Here is a 15,020-nt window from a genome sequence, read left to right as displayed (position 1 = left end):
TGGACTAACCCCAACCAACTTGAGGACAGTGTCGCCAACTGCAGGTACCTCCTCCACGTGCCGGGTTGGACCATCCCTTGATAGCAGGGTTGAGGTGGTGAGAGGGGGGCTGTTAACTTCCAGTCACCACCTGTCTGCCAAGATCCATGCCACTATTGTGGGGGGTGGGGGCGATATTTATAGCGGTAAGTGCTTCTTGGAATGTGCATTAGCCGGGCTCGAACACTGACAAAACTTCACTATTGACTTATTGGTGCCACATGATCAGAGCTCCTGGGCTTCTGTGTGAGGTTTAATTCCACGTGTTAAATAATTTACGGCACTGGCAAGCAACTTAAGAAGTTACATTTGCAAACGCCAGTGTGTTTTGTTTTTCAGTTTTTGTAGGGTTTTTTCTTAACTTCGCTTTGAAAGAATAAAGTTGAAAAGGGACAAACTTTCAGCTTTTTTCTTCCCTCAATTAAAGGATTTTCTGCAGGTAGCTTAGTGGAAATTAGTTGGGGTCCATTACAGAAAATAAAGTGGAAATTTGCTACTTGTAGTCATATTGAGAAGGAAGGGAGGGAAGGAGGGAGGGAGGGAGGGAGGGATACATATATTCTTAGCTTTGTATTATATATTATGTGTATATACAGATATATTCCCCCAGCACACAACATGAAGATATTGGGACCAGATTCACTAGTTTGAGGTGATACATTTTACACGTGGAAACAAGTGAGAATATAATATGAGTTGTATTGAACTGATATTTTGTTTAAAAGTGACTATATACATGTGTGACTAGGAGAAAATAAAAAAAAAGTTGAGCTGTGCTTATAATCTCTCTTTCTCCCTTTTAACCCCTGCCCTACCCTCTCCCGTCCTGGACACCCTGCCCTTCTCAGACCTGCTCAGGCAGGCAGCAGAGGAAAACAGGAGAAAGTGGGGATGCCCAGGTGACTCCAACGCCACCTTCACTGTCCTGAAATGAAATACACACATGATGTGACCTACCCTCACACACAATTTTTTATAAAATCTATATAGTGTCCAAATTACTATTCAAAGAAATATAAGGGAAAAACCAAGAGTAATTTATAATAAAATAATACATATTTAAGTATGTAAATTCCCAATTATGATTACAGTAGAAAACATAATAGTCAGATGCTTACTTGAATGTATTTGTCCTGATTTTTTAAAAAATAAGTTCAGAAGGAGTACTGTGCAAGAAGTAGAGGAAAATGGCAAAACAGTGGTAGGTATGGGCACAAGAATTTAAAAAACAAGTGTCTAGTTTGTATGTTAAACCCCCACACAAAAACCTTGGGTTCGTATGTAAACTGGACCAAATTCTGGACTCAGATCATTAGAAAGAGACTCTTCGCCTGTGTGAACGTCCAGTGTGACATTAAAGACACCTGAATGACATGCAGCACCGCCACCCAACTTCAATTATTGGGCCAACCCAATGCCCCACCTATATGGTTCTAAAACGCACCCTGGGAGACACCCTGCTTCTGGTGAGATTTACCTCTGAGGGTGAAAGAAGGAAAAACCAGGTGTGACGGGGGACACGGGCCCGGAAGCCTGTGTGTCTCTTGGTGGGTAGCCTCGAGTTCGGCTGCAGAAAGGGCCCAGTGGAGCACAGTTAGAAGCGAGACACAGAGAAAGGGAAATGTGGAAAGGAACGGGTTACGAAATGGCTCCCTTCTGACATTCCCCAAGACGCACCCGTGAAGTCTGAAATTGTCGTTAATGACTTTTATCTGCTTGGCCATGTTTCTCTGAATGGACACTGCACAGCCTCGCATCACGGGGGAGCCCCCGTGTGATCACTGTCACCCACCCAAAGGGAAAATGAATATGTATCCAAGTTGATTACTTCAATTTTACTATCTTTAAAAGTCATATCCAACAATAGAGCCACTTTCCCTCCATTCGTCCCCCTTTTTCTTCTCAACTAAAAAAATATTGTGGGAAAAACCAGTGGGGCCCGGCCGGGCGTGCCTCAGTGGTTGAGCATGGACCTGGGATCCAGGAGATCAAGGTTCGATTCCTGGTCAGGGCACGTGCCCGGGTTGTGGGCTCCATCCCCAACTGGGGGCGTGCAGGAGGCAGCTGATCAATGACATCATTGATGTCTCTCTCTCTCTCTCTCTCTCCCGTCCTCTCTCTGAAATCAATAAAGACATATTTAGAAAAAAAACAACAACAACAGTGGTAAAACTTAACAAAAAGTATCATGGAAAGGAATCTGTCTACCTTGTCATTCCTGAAAAATAACTCGTCACTGTCATCAGCAGCAGCTGGGAACATAAAAAAAAATTTTTTTTAGTCTTTACTCAATGATATATTTTCATTGATTTTTTTAGAGAGACAGGAAGGGAGAGGTAGAGAGGAAGAGAGAAACACTGATGCGAGAGAGAAACATCCATCTGCTGCCTCCTGTTTGTGCCCTGACTGGGGACAGAATCTGCAACCTGGCCACGTGCTGAACTGGACCTTTCACTGTGCCAGATGACGCTCCAACCAACAGAGCCACACCGACCAGGCAGCTGGGAACTTTTTAGAACTACAAGTCCCCCCAGATCCGAGGAATCCAAACCTCTTTTTCACAGGAGCCCAGGTGATGCGCACACTGAAGATGCCAGTGGCAACACTTGCTTGTCCCATGCTCAGTGAAAAGTCCCTCTCCTCCTGCTGTTGATGGATGATCATTGCTTAAAATGCTTCATTGGATTAAAAAAAAAAATAGGACTCCCTGTCTTGTCCCACATTCTGTACTGCCCCCAAACTGTCCCTCAGGACAGGGATAAATAGTGTTCCGTGCTGAGTGGAGTGGCCCTTGTGTCCCTTGGGAGCAAACTGAGTCCTTTCCTTCCTCGTGCGCAGCAGTTTAACAATTATGCTTGGCCGCTTGGGAACACTGCCTCTAGCAGCGTAATAAAGCACTTCCTCTGAAAACATATTCTTCTAAAGAAGGGTTTTAGTAAATAACATTTCCTTCATCTTGTTATTTATTGCTCAGAATAGGAGGACAATTTGAAGTTGTTATTATACACTTTGATCAGTTCGTGTTTGACTCAAAGTTTTAAAATGTATATTTCCAAATAAATGAGCTTGTAGAAAGACAGAGGCTTAAGCTACAAGAGTGGTGCTCCGTCAGCCTCTACTCCTTTTTTCTTTTTCAGCATCTCTTTATTGATTTCAGAGAGAGGAAGGGAGAAGGAGAGAGAGATAGAAACATCAATGATGAGGGAGTCGCTGATCGCTGCCTCTTGCTGGCGATTGAGCCCACAGCCTGGGCATGTGCCCTGACTGGGAATCGAACCCCGATCTCCTCAAGGCTCCACCGCTGAGCCACGCCGGCTGGGCGTCTATTCCTTTTTACACCTGCCTGCAATTACCTGCCACTATCTCCTTGGCTTCTTATCTCTACCCTACTATTCATGGCTTTTGTTTCCAAAGAAGCTTCTATCTGCGAGGGATACAACCAGAACATCAATAGCTGTATAAATTATCAAGTGAAATGAAGCCCGGGACCGTGTTTCCAACACTGTTGAAGATCTCCACAAATGCTCATTGCTACTTCTGGAGGTCGATAGGAAGTACATTTCCCTAAGCAGCCTTGATCGCCACCCTAATTCAGCTTTAAAATCAAGAATATCAAAGTTGGCAGAAGCCATAAAGATCCTATAATCAACTCTCCTTCTACATCAGCATGCCTTCGGCAACACTCCTGCACAGTTGTCCATGCTACACCTGAACGCTTCTGGTGGAAGCACCTCAAGACTTGCCAGGCAGCCTATTCCATTGGCTCTGATTTGCCTGGTAGAAAGTTCTCTTATATGGGTCAAAATGTGCTCCATATAGCATTTTGCCAATGATTCTCAAGCAAAACTTAATTTGTTTCTTTCTTTTCTTTTCTTTTTCTTTTTTTTTTTTTTTTTTTGGCCCAGTGGGATGGCAACAGTGAGACAAAATAAATTTTAAAACATTAACCCCACTTGGTTTCCTTAAAGTTGGTTCAACATAATTCTAGACTCGAGCATGACAAAATCCCAGTGATGAGGGTCATCCATGTCTATAAATCTTGGTGATGTTACACATGCTGCCTTGACCATAATTTTGATTGAGGCTACTATTTGACCTCTAAAACGGGCATACGTCAGGAGAGGAAACCATTCTGACATTTGATTTAGGTCTATGAGTCCATTCATACCTAAGAGATCACTGTAAGACAAGATTTCTCAACCTCAACACTATTGACATTTTGGAACAGACAGTTTTTTGTTGTGGGGTCGTTCTGTGCATTGTAGGATGTTTAGCAGGATCCCATAGGTGGCATTGATACCCCCCCCCCCAGTCATAAGAATAAAAAATATCTCCAGGTACTGCCAAACGTCCCCTGGGGTACAAAATCTGTCCTAGCTGGGAACCACTGGTGTAAGCTATATAATGTCCTCCTTTGGTTTCTGTTTAATGCATTTAGTGATTTTTTAAAAACAACAACAGAATATGCTATACAGGAGCTTAATGTACTGTCTTAGAACAGATCCAGATACTGTTATATTGAGACCATGAAAGTTTTCTCATTACTTCAAGAAAACTAATCAAGAAAAATACTTATTTTTCTTTCTTTATTACAATTAAGAGTTCTCATTGCTTTGTGTATGAATTTAGCTAATATGAGTTTAGCTATTTGTGTATTGGTATAGCTATTTGTTATGATTTTTTCAACCAACATAGGAGCACCTTCGAAACAGTATTAACACTGTATGTATGCCTTTTTGAAACTTAATGGTTACAGAACATCCAAAATCAAGTTTGATCAATACCATCATATGAAGATTAGAATGTGATTTGGGGTTCCTAGAGAAACTATTAGAACAATTTATCATAGCCAGTCAGGTAGTCAACATAAACAAAACTTACTGGAGAAAAACAATCACTAGTTTATGTAATACAAATTTAATCGATCTACTTTTATTATTTTTTTAAAAAGCTAATGGATAATTTATCAGAATTAAATATTCACAGCCCCAGTTTAGAAATTTGATTTCTGCCCTGGCACATGTGGCTCAGTTTGTTGGAGTGTTGTCCCAGGTACCAGAAGGTCGCAGGTTTGATTCGTGCACACCTGGGATGTGGGTTCAATCCCGAGTTGGGAGCATACAGAGGCGTTTCTCTCTTACATCAATGTTTCTCTCTCTCCCTTCCTCCCTCTCTAAAATCAATAAAAATAAATAAAAACTTGATTTCTACTTTTTTTACTCTAGAACTAATCAAATAGCTGTACTTAATGTGGTCTCCGATTATACCAGAAAAACATCCATATGCTAGCTAGTAAAATATGTAATCTTTAGTGTTTTGCATTTTCCTTAAAAACTAATTTTATTAGTTTTTAAATTTTAAACTTAATTTGTATGTGTACATCTTTTCTCTTCAATTCATTAAAAAATACCTTATTCATTTAACTTTTAAATTGAGTAGAGAATTTAACTGTGCAATGTTAAAACTGTAGCATTTTAACATTGAACATTACAGTGAAATAGTATTTATGAAGTGCGTTCCACCTGCTAGGCATTTCTTATTTTATGTATTAGCCCGTTTCGCAGGAAGGAAGTAGAGGCTTAAAGAAGTTAAGTGATTTGCCCCCACACCCACAGACAACATCCACAGCAAAACCAAGTGACAAGGTCTTTCTCCAGCCCTGAAATGTGAGCAGGTCAAGAATAAACCGCCAATAACTGGAAACCGAAGTGGAGTCTTTACCTGTGTTTAAAACCACAGAGGGGAGGCAGTGAGACACCTAAGGCGGCCCTGGGTCCTAACCAAAAGGCGCAGCAGGATGAACACAACTGAAACCCAGACTGGGAAGGGGCCTGTAGAACAGACACCGAGACAAAGGAAAGAGAAGGTCTTGACCAGAGAAAGGGAGAGGAATGCAGGGGACCACTCTCAGGAAATATGAAGCCATTTTTCCTTTTCCCCCCCCATTATTTGTGAAAGTGAATGAATGCTTTAGGAGCTTAGCTCCCATGTCACTCTCTTCAGGGACAGCTTCCTGGGCCCTTCCAGGCTGGGTTGAAACATGAGAGACTCTGTCACTTTCCTTCAAAGCCTTTAACCTATGTCTTGACTGTATGTACTTTTTAAAGACCCGGTGATTGCTGTTATCTCCCCCGCTGGACCGCAGACTTGATGAGCACAGGTCCGTACCTGTGCTACCTGACGCCATCCCTCAAGCCTTAGTACAGGGCCTGGCACACAGGCGCTACACACGGAGAGGTTAAGTGAGTAAGTGTAAGAATGGATGACCAGCCGGCCAGTGTGGCTTAGCGGTTGAGCATCGACCTAGGATCCAGGAGATCGTGGTTTGATTCCCGGTCAGGGCCCATGTCTGGGTTGTGGGCTCGACCAATGACTCTTTCATCATTAATGTTCCTATCTCTCCCTCTCCCTTCCTCTCTCTGAAATCAATAAAGATATATTTTAAAAAAAAAGAATGGATGAACAGATAGATAAATTCACTAATGTGGGGTTTTTTTACTAATTCCTGGTCAATCATTATTTTAGAAATTATAATATGGAAAATGGAAAGTTTACATTTTTCAAATGCTTCTCAGGGTCTTCATAAAGTATACATCGAATTTAGACATTTAAACTTATTTCTCTGGTTTACGATCCATCTGCTTATCATTGGGTGCATCTTTCTGGTCATTTCATGTATTTATCAAAGTAGAATCCCATTGAACTAGAACTATTATTTCTTCCTTTTTTTTTTAATCCTCACCAGAGGATATTTTTTCCATTGCTTTTCAGAAAGCGTGGGAGGGAGGGACAGAGGGGGAGAGAGAGAGAGAGAGAGAGAGAGAAATATCAATGTGAGAGACATATGGATTGGCTGCCTCCCACATGAACCTCAACCGGGGTCAGGGACCAAGCAGCAACCAAGGTATATGCCCTTGACCAGAATCGAACCTGAGACCCTTCAGTCTGTGGGCCAACACTGTAGCCACTGAGCCAAGCCGGCTAGGGCTAGTTCCTTTTTTATATCAGTTATATTTACTTATGTATATATTTATTAAGTTGGTCCTGACAAAAAGAAGCTTATTGAGACATTTAACAGAACCATAAAATTTATTTTTACTTGTTATATTTGTTTTATTAAACTGGTTTGAACTTAAAAGTTCTGTCTCAGGAATCCTCACTGGACTTTCATTTCATTTACAGTATACCAGTAGGTTTACCAGCAAAAAAAAATGAAAATAAAAATAAACCCTTATCCTGTCATTATATGAGAGAGTACCTGAAGATGAAAAATACTTCATGATTAATGCATGTAGCTCATACACATCCAGCCATCTGTGCTTTATGTGGCCTGCCAATGTGTTAATAATGCATTAGTATTTGTTTGTATCCCAAGTAAGTCGGACGATGGGAAAAGACACCAAAGTTATAACCCATTTCATATACTCTAAGTTGCATGTCAGGCGTGGATGACAATGCGCTGGCTAGAATATTAAGATTATGTTCAGGTGAGAATGACAAAACTCAATTTATTAGTGGTCTCAGTAAGATAAGAATTTATAATTCAGTCTCATATAAACAGAGTCCAGAGGTAGGCAGCCCAGGGCTGGAGGCCCTAGGGCCCTGGACCCCCTCAGTTTACCCCCTTCCATACCCTCGTGATTCAGGCGCAGGATGAAGGGACAAGAAGGGAGCAAAGGCCATCCTCCAGCTCCCTTCTAAGAAGGTTCCTGGAACCCGCCAACCATATCTAGCCACGTTCACAAAAACTATGTGTACTGCCTTTTATAACTATCATGTGGAATCTTTCTCAGGCTGGTGGTTTTAATTGTTAAATCAAATGCCAGTTGGTAAACAGTGTGAAGTAATAACAGTTAACATTTAATCATTTAACAAATACTAGCCACCAGGTACTGTTCTAAGCACTTTAATATAATATAGTGGTGAAGATTAACTAATAATAATCCTTTGAGGCAGGGACTGCCACTACCCCGGGGCCTAGTAACTAGAAGTGGTAGGACCTAGCCAGTCTGGGTCCCAGCCCCCTCCTCACTCCTGCCTCCGATGTGCTTCCTAGTCAATCCATCTCTTCATCTAAGCTACTTGCTGTAGAGACCCTAGTGCTGTCTTCACAGGGTTGACATCACTGTCCATTCCACCCCCACCCCTTACCATTTCTTTTCTTCTTCTTCTCCAAGACCTCTTCTGTTCCCCACTCTTCAGACAATATAGACAGTTCGGCATGGGATGGCATTTCCTCAAGTCACAGCGTAAAGCTCTGATCCATGGGATGATTTGAATGTCTGGCTGGTCATAAAGGGGCTCAAATCACCCAAATGTAGTAGTATGCTCTCTGCCTGATTTATCATAAATCAACTTCTTCCAAAGCCTCTCATAGAAAGATCTATAGCCCTGGCTGGTGTGCACAGTGGTTAGAGTGTCAGCCTGTGGACTGGAGAGTCCCGGGTTCAATTCCCAGTCAAGGGCACATTTCTGGGTTGCAGGTTCCATCCCCAGCGTGCGGGAGGCAACCAATCGATGTGTCTCTCTCACATTGATGCCTCCTCTCTCTCTCTCTCCCTCCCTCTCTCCCTTCCACTCTCTCTAAAAAGCAAAGGAAAAAATATCCTGGGGTGAGGATTACCCAAAAAAGAGAAAGATCTACATGTTCCCTCTTTTGTTTCACCACTGTGACCCTTCAGCATCACTTTAATTTTCCCATCAAGTTCCATTAGCCCCTCCCTCTCCCCCTTCTTTCCTTTCCCTCCCATTCCCTTTCCTTTTTTTCTCTCCCATCCCATCCCATCCCATCCCATCCCATCCCATCCCATCCCATCCCATCCCATCCCATCCCATCCCATCCCATCCCATCCCATCCCATTCTTTGGCCATGTCAGCCACTCTTATGTTTTTCAAAGTACCTATTTCAGCGTTTTTATTAATTTATTACATTAAAACCAAATTTGATCATTTGCAATTAATTAATTTCCTGTTCTGTTCTGGCTGCAAGTCCTGTATTCAGAGCCCATGCTGTCGGTACACCCTGGTCCATTTGATGCCGCGATCACAGCTGACGTCTATGCAGATGCCATTCTGGCTGTTAAATATTTTGAATCTCTCTCCGGCTGTATTAATTGGCAAGTGTTTCCCCTAAATGTAGTCTGAATCGATTAACAGTCCTAGTTTTTCAAGGTCAAATAAGAAAGCTATAGGACTGGATCCAAGCCACCCTGCGTTGTGAGAAGGAGCAGAAACTATTTCCCTGAGGCTTTGAGAAGTGACCTGTAGGTGGAGAGGGCTAGAGGAGGGGGGCAGGGGCTCCTGAATGAAGCAGAAAGTGGGGTGGAGGTACCTGCGCTTCAATCAGTTCCCCACAGGGATGCAGTAAACATGCAGGTTAGAATAATCAGAATCGCCCAGCCAGTGCGGCTCAGCAGTTGAGCACTGACCTATGATCCAGGAGATCACGGTTTGATTCCCGGTCAGGGCACATGCCCGGGTTGCAGGCTCGATCCCCAGTAGGGGGCGTGCAGGAGGCAGCCGATCAGTGACTCTCTATCATTGATGTTTCTCTCTCTCTCCCTTTCCCTTCCTCTCTCTGATACCAATAAAAACATATTTTATCAGAGATTTTATATGTTCTAAAAACATATAAAAATCATCAGAATCCAGAGCCTTCTCAAAGAAAGTACAGATGCACAGAGCGCCTGTCTAGAAACCACCCTTGGTGAGGCTTTTTGATCCAGGGGCAGGCGCAATCTTCTGGTTGGGGAAGTACCTGTAGTCATGAGTCCCATGATGCCATGCCGTACCATGTACTTCCTCCAAGCTTGGTACCCTGAAGGGAATGGAAATAAGGAACAGCCTCTTAACTGAGGGACCTTACAATTACCTTGGAAGATAGAATAATATAACATAACATTGTCCATAGTCAGACGCAATAGGATGACATAATAGCAAAACACATAATGGCACAGTTTCAAGACTTTCACATATGTTAATTCATGAGTCCCAAAATAATCCATAAAGTAGGGATTGTCATCATTCCCCATTATACAGACAAGGCCCAGAGAGCACGTGCAACCTTCCAAGGTCTGGAAGTTAGTTAAGCAGCAGACCCAGCATTCGAACCCACAGTCAGCTCCAGAGTTACTGCCGACACTGTGACAGCTGGAGATGTTTCATGGAGAAATGCTCAACAATGACCAACAGAACTGAGATGGTCACTCCACCAGGGTTGTTGGCAGGAATCATACTATCTACAGGACAAGGGGAATTCACTGGAAGGGTACAGGGCTCACAGAATTTGAGGAGCCTAGGAGGCCAGGCTTAGAAAATGAGCTCAGGAAATGACCATGCAGCCTGGGAACAGAGTGGTCACATCACAGGTTGGCCTGGGCTGGGTGCTTCTGCTGTGAGGGATTCCATCTGCAAACACCCTCTTTGCCTTTGGGTCGCTCGTACAAGGATAAATGTCATGAGTGATGGTCAAATACCACCCACTGGCTGTATCAGGGAGCAGAGTGGGATAGTCCCTCTCACTGATCTCCTGTGGTCAGAGGTCCCATATGCTTCATCCACGATAAGTCACCCCACCCACATCAGGTACTATAGAGGGAATGAAGTGGAGAACAGCCTCCTACCCAAAGGACTGCTGGGAATTATCCTCCATCCAAGACCAAACATGATAGGATGTCTCAAGAGGAGACCAGGGCTAGTAGGAAGCAGGTGGAGTGTTTATTGTAAATGCTGCATGGACCCAAACTGGCTGACATGCCTTATAGGAGGCTCACTGAGGAACCTGAGCTGAGTCTTGGAAGACAGAGGGGAGGCACTACAGTCAGAATGAGCTTGGAAGGAGTGGAAGGTTTCAAGAGATCTGTCTGAGCAGGTCCTTCTTCATGCTTCAAATGTGCTCTGGTAATTATCTTCCAAGTGCAAAAATGATGGTGACAGCCTTTAGTGAAGAATTCAGAAAAGCAGTATTAGGGAGAGCCACAAAAATCAAATAATTATAAGCTATCAGGGAAAGTGCTGTGAGAAAAAGGCATACTGAGTTCCATGAGATACCTGTATTATTTTCCTATTGCTGCATAGCATATTATCACAAACTTAGGTGCTAAAAATAACACAAACTTATCATCTCACAGTTGCCATGGGCAGGAGAGATTGAGTGGTTAGCAGAGTCCTCTGCTCAAGGTTTCACGAGGCTGAAATCAAGGTGCGGGCTGGGGCTTTGGTCTTATCTGAGGCTCAGAGCTGCCTTTCCAGCTCATTGGTTGTAGCCAGAATTCAGTTCCTTGCAGCTGAGGGACTGAGGTCCCTGTTTCTTGTTACCTGCCAGCTGGAGACTGTTCTCAGTTGCTGGGGTCCACCTGCCATTCACTACCAAGTGGCCCTCCTTTAAGGCCAACAGGAATGCATCTCTGCTCACCAGAGTGCCTTGGGCATAAGCATTCAATAAGTGGATCCTGGGCTGGGGGGACGAGAAGAGAGGGTGGAAGGAAATGAAGGGGATGGGTAAGGTAGAGAGAAATCACAAGAAACAGGAACATGTGGTCACTGTGGGGTTCAAGAAATGTCAAGAGATTCTGACTCTTTTCATTGCAGATTGATGGTTCCCAGGGCTTCATCTGTCTCATCTGTCCTCACACAGTTTCAAATCCTCAAGAATAAACACATTAAGTTAAATTTATTTTTTTCATTCTTCATTTACGTGGAATTCTAAACCATGTAAAATCAGAGCCCAAACAGGTGACAAAGGAGCTTGTTAGCATCCCTACAGACTTGAGAGCAAACCACAAATCTCCTATCGCACTTAAAATAGTAATAGAGATGATCTCTGCTCAAGTTCCTATAGAGACACACGTGTTACCTGCCAGCTAATGTAATATTTTTAGCATCATCATTGACAATCTGCACGTTCATTTTCTGTGACTACCTTTGCCACTCAGCACATGTTCCCTCTGAATGGTTAGAAAGAAATGGTGTTTATAAAGGGTTTCAAAGATGGAGATTAGTGCACGTGCTGTTATTATTGTTAATAACATTTCAAATTGGGTACACAGAATTTGTAGCTGCATTGAATGGCATTTTAATTAAGTTTCTAATTTTCCCAGTCAGGGGGCAAAAAGAATTTATTTTTATCTTCAAAGCCTGAAGTTATGCCAGGTTCCCAGACTGCAATAGAGTTTGCTCAGGATGCTTGAGTTCTGGCTGAAGATGTTTGCACATGGCTTATTTTCTGAAGGCTCCCAAAGGAGATGGAAGAAAATGCCCCTTGCTGTAGCATCTCCTGCTGCATAGAAGCTTCAGGCATTTGTTTTTCAGAAGAGATGTCACACCAACAGAAGCACTGCAATCTTACTACCTCCAGCTGTGTTAGCCCAGAGAGTGATCATTTCTACCCAACATTGGTAAGCCTTCCTCCATTTATAGCTTAGATATAACAAACAAAGAAACAAACAAACACACAGGACATAATTATTGGAAAATAATTTATAGGAAACATTTACTGGTTTAAACTAAGTCTACTTGCTATTTGGAGCAATGCATTCTTTTAGTTAAAATGAGATTCCTCAAGTAAGAAATCATTTGTAAGTAATCTCCACATGCAGCTTGCTTGATTTTTAAAAGTTATTTAGTAACTAATTTGCAAAATTCCAGTACCTATGGTGGACCATGAGAGCTTCCCTTAGCAGTATCTACTCATATGCCACTTGTATTTGGGGGCTCCAGGGATACCTTGTCACCTAATTTTGCTGTAAATGTGGTTCATGAAGTTTTGGGTTTGGCTACAGTTGCTCTGTTTTAATGTTGGGATTTGGAAAGATTAAAAACTATGCCACCACTACCTTCTACCTTCAACATTTTAAAAAAATATATTTTTATTGATTTCAGAGAGAGAAGGGGAGGGGGAGAGAGAGATAGAAACATCAATGAGAGAGAGTTATTGATTGGCTGCCTACTGCATGCTCCCTGCTGGGGCTTGAGCCCAAAACCCGGACAAGTGCCCTGACCAGAAATCAAACCACGATTGCCTGGATCATAGGCCAATGCTCAACTGCTGAGCCACGCCAGCCGGGCCACCTTTAACATTTTTAAGACAAGTATTCCCTACCTGTGACTGTATCAGAGTCAAATTATCCATCAAGAATAACATCAGGAAAATATGCTTTTAACATTTACTTTCTATGCACCCTTTCCCAGGAAGCTACTGGAGAATACATTCCATCAAAATAAAGAAATAAATCAAGAAAGGAGACAGCAGGCCTGGCTGGCGCGGCTCAGTGGCTGAGCGTCAACCCATGAACCAGGAGGTCAAGGTTTGATTTCGGGTCAGGGCACATGCCCGGGTTGCGGGCTCCATCCCCAGCAGGGGGCGTGCAGGAGGCAGCCCATCAGTGACTCTCATCATTGATGTTTCTCCCTTCCTCTCTCTCAAATCAATAGACATATTAAAAAAAAAGAAAAAAAAAGAAAGGAGACAGCATGAGATCCAGAAAAAAACCCATGGATCATGAGAGAGGTGGGGGATTCCCAGGACATCGGTGAAGTGAAGCCTGAGGACAGGTGCAGACGTCATGCTTAGGAAGTGATGGTTCTAGGTCCTGGCAGGACTTCAAAGGGTAACCTGAGGGATGTCTCCAGGGAAAAGATGGAACTGGCAAATACTGAGCCTACTCACATTGAGGGTTTTACAGCTTGGTCAGAGTTGATTGTGCAGCAGTGGCAAGTATATAGAAAACTAACTGGAAGGAAAAGGGAAGCAAGGGTTACCTTCAATAAAAAAAAGTTGCATAAGAAAGGAAATGTAGTCAAAGTACATCGCAGAGCAACGGCAGCATGGAGTGCATGCACCGATACTCACTCAGAACAATAAGATATTATTAATACACAGAATATTGATTTAATGAAGACTTGTGGTAAACTCTGTGGGGAGAGGTGGTGGTGGGGGAGGGTGTGCGTAGGAGTAGGAAAGAGGTGAATACTTCATCTTTCCTAGTAGGAAATCAATTGATGCTTTCTAAAAATTTAAAAATTACATGATAAACATATTACTTAGAAATATGGAAGCAATAAAGGGGGGAAGAAAGCAAAGAGTTATAAGTGATTGCCTCTGCAGAAAAAGATTTGGAGTTCAGGGGAGGATGCCTGGTTATTATTACAAGCCAGCTAATTCTATTTTAAAGCTATGCAAATGCATGCCTTTGGTTAAGGTAAATACATTTTTACATAAACAAGGTTTATTATTGTTATTCAGAAAGTAAATTTTTGATGCACCTCTGCAGGATTACACAGAAGAAACCAGCCATTCTACGCCTTTCTTCTTCCATTTCCAAGTGGAATGTTGTTTCAGACTGATCCACACACCATCCCCACAGAAGGCTCTACTGCAGCAGCTTCAGAGAGTCTGTCTGGGAGCCGGACCAAGGTCTGAGGATGCTGGACACTGTGATGAGGTCACGCATAGTTGGCCAGGTCGAGTGATGGTGTAAAGGTCGAAGGAAGAGTGATCTAGTGGGACAGTGGCAGTAAAAGGGGCTGTGAGGTAGGGCAGGCCTCTGAGTTACTGCTGCAACAGGAAGACTGGAATGAAAATAATTGACCTCTTTAGAGAAAAAAAGCAAGGAAGAGAGTGTAAAAAATAAATAAGAGAAAATAATTCTCAGCATATTTTCCTTTCATGTATTCTCACTGAAAAAAATAACTAAGAGAAAATGGGAAACTGAGAAACAAAATTAATCCTAATTAGGCTCATTTGGGGACAAGCAATCCCTCTGCATGATGACCCATTGTGAGGTGTGTAAAATGGGGCCCCTCTGTGTTAGTGCAATGAACACTTCACTGTGGAGGGAAAGGACCTGCAGACTGTGATCATCCTGGACTCGCTTCTCACCTGTGTCTCAATACCTGAAGGAAGAAACCCTAAGATGAAAAAGGCTCAGTGACAGAGAAAAAAATCTCAGACACAGAATCAAAGAATGCGTGGTCTCTCAAGA

The sequence above is a fragment of the Miniopterus schreibersii genome (assembly GCF_964146895.1).
Source record: "Miniopterus schreibersii genome assembly, chromosome: 2".
Taxonomy (NCBI): Eukaryota; Metazoa; Chordata; class Mammalia; order Chiroptera; family Miniopteridae; genus Miniopterus; species Miniopterus schreibersii.
The sequence above is the reverse complement of the archived record's forward strand: the minus strand, read 5'-3'. Positions refer to the sequence as shown.